General features: G+C 42.4%; 1 pseudogene across 1 annotated transcript; it reads left to right on the top strand.

Annotated features, from left to right (window-relative positions):
* Positions 1-368: 368 nt before the first annotated feature.
* LOC103087207 (glyceraldehyde-3-phosphate dehydrogenase pseudogene) lies at positions 369-1363 on the top strand (annotated as a pseudogene). Its single transcript, XR_457054.1, has one exon. The product of XR_457054.1 is annotated as a glyceraldehyde-3-phosphate dehydrogenase pseudogene (transcript).
* Positions 1364-2440: the final 1077 nt, after the last annotated feature.

Genomic DNA, 2440 nt, shown 5'->3' with positions numbered 1-2440 from the left:
CAGACTGAAAAAAAAAGCATAACGAACATTATCGGTAAGAGGAACTTCCTATTATGTGTAGTTGGATGAATTATAGGAAAGCACCTGTTGAATTAAATGAGGCTACATTTCAGGCTACTAAAAAACCTGTGTTTGAAATTATTGTGCTGTTTTCGATGGTCTTGGTGCCACAAGGCTGCAAATAAACAGCGGTTCTTATTTTTTAAAAAGGACAGTAATTAGCTACATACAAACTTTAGACCTTAAAGCCTCAGGTGAATCTCAAGCACAATTTGATAATTATTAAAGAAGTGGGGCTCTCTGCTCTCCCCTCTTTGACAGACAGTTGCATCTTCTTGTGCAATACTGGCCACATCCCTGAGACAGTCATGAAGGTCAGAGTAAATCGATTTGTCCACATTGGATGCCTGGTCACCAAGATGCTTTTAACTCTGTCAAAATGGATATTGCACATCAATGACCCCTTCACTGACCTCAGCTACATAGTCTACATGCTCCAGTATGATTCCACCCATAGCAAGTTATGCCACAATCAGGCTGAGAATGGGAAGCTTGTCATCAACGGAAGGCCCATCTTCATCTTCTAGGAGCAAGCTTCCACCCACATCAAATGGGGTGATGCTGGTGCTAAATATGTTGTAGAATCCACTGATGTCTTCACTAACTTGGACAAGGTTAGGGCTTATGAAAGGATGGAGCCAAAAGGGTCATCCTCATCTCTGTCCATTCTGCTGATGTCCGCATGTTTGGGCATAAACCTTGAGAAGTATGACAATAACCTCAAGATTGTCAGCAATGACTCCTCTACCACCAACTGCTTGGGTCCTCTGGGCAAGGTCATCCATGATGACTTTGGCATGATGGAGGGACTCATGGCCACGGTCTATGCCATCACTGCCACCCAGAAGATCGCAGATGGCTGCTCTGGGAAGCTGTGGTATTATGCCTGAGGGGCTGCCCAGAAGACCATCATCCCTGCTTCTATGGGTACTGCTAAGGCTGTGGGCAAGGTGACCCCTGAGCTGAATTGGAAGCTCACTGGCATGGCCTCCCAGATCCCAGATCCCAGCTCCAATGAGTCAAGAATCTAACCTGTGGTCTGGAGAAAGCCACCAAATGTGATGACATTGAGAAAGAAGGTGGTGAAGCAGGCAATAGAGGGCCCCCTAAAGGGCATCCTGGGTTACATTGAGGACAGGCTGCCTCCTGCGACTTTAACAGTGATACTCCCACTTTCACCTTTGATGCTGGGCTGGCATTGCTCTCGATGACTGCTTTGTCAAACATTTCTTGTTATGACAATGGGTTTGGCTACAGCAAAAGGGTGGTGGGTTTTATGGTCCATATGGCTTCCAAGGAGTAAGAGATCCCTGGACCACCAGCCTCAGTGAAAACAAGATAAGGAAGAAAGAAGCCCTCAGTTCCTAAGGAGTCCTTGCCCCAACTCAATCCCCCAACACACTGAGAATATCCCATCCTCAACAGTTTCCATCCCGGAGCTCCTGAAGAAGAGGGAGAGGATTAGGGAGCCCTATCTGGTCGTGTTTCATCAATAAAGAACAATGTGCACAGTCAAAAAGGAAAGGAAAAAAGAAAAAAAAAAGAGATGGTCTGCAAACATTAGAAATGAAAGTGGAGATCCGCAGGAGCTAGGAGGAGTTTATAAAGGATGAGTCAGGTCAGACTAGCTTCATTCTCCTTTGGACAAAAATTCTAAAGAGGTGGCTTATGTTCATCTGGATTAAGCAAGGCATTTGGCACAGTCAAAACAGAAACATAACCTGGATAATCATACAGGGAAATAGATTCATAAGTGTCTAACAACCATATCAAAGATCCCAGTTACTGGACTGATTAATTCCTAGAGCACAATTTTCTATTGTTTATCAAAGGTCTCTCTTTTTTTTCTTTCTTTTTAAAAATAGCTACCACATTTGAGCACCTACTATGTGGTAGGCATTGTGCTAATCCCTTGACATGAATTTTACCCCCACAATAACCAAACAGATAGTTTTCAAATTTTACATTACCTAAATTGAAAGATTGGTCCAAGGTCACCAAGCTATAGTCAGGAAGTACAAGCTTTTCAAATATGCAAATTACATGAAGCTGGAGAAAGAACAAATATGTTGGACTCTAGAATCAGGCTCTAAAAGAATCTAAACTCATTAGTACATCAGATTAAATATGAAATTCATAGGTATTTTATTTGTTAACAAGCTCATTCTGAGTCAGGAGTGTTGACATGGCTGCTGAGAAAATGAAAAGATTCTGAGGTCTTACTGTAGGATAAGACTATCTGAAGAAAGGGAGGTGGTGTGCTTGTTTTTTTCAGTATTTTCAGTTCCAAAATCTATACCTTAATACCGGGTGCATCAATCAGGATTTTTTCCTTGTTAATGACAGAGACTCTGTAGGCAAGAAAGGAATTTTTTGGCTT

This window comes from Lipotes vexillifer, unplaced genomic scaffold (genome assembly GCF_000442215.2).
Source record: "Lipotes vexillifer unplaced genomic scaffold, Lipotes_vexillifer_v1.1 scaffold5, whole genome shotgun sequence".
Lineage (NCBI taxonomy): Eukaryota > Metazoa > Chordata > Mammalia > Artiodactyla > Lipotidae > Lipotes > Lipotes vexillifer.
The sequence above is the reverse complement of the archived record's forward strand: the minus strand, read 5'-3'. Positions and strand labels throughout refer to the sequence as shown.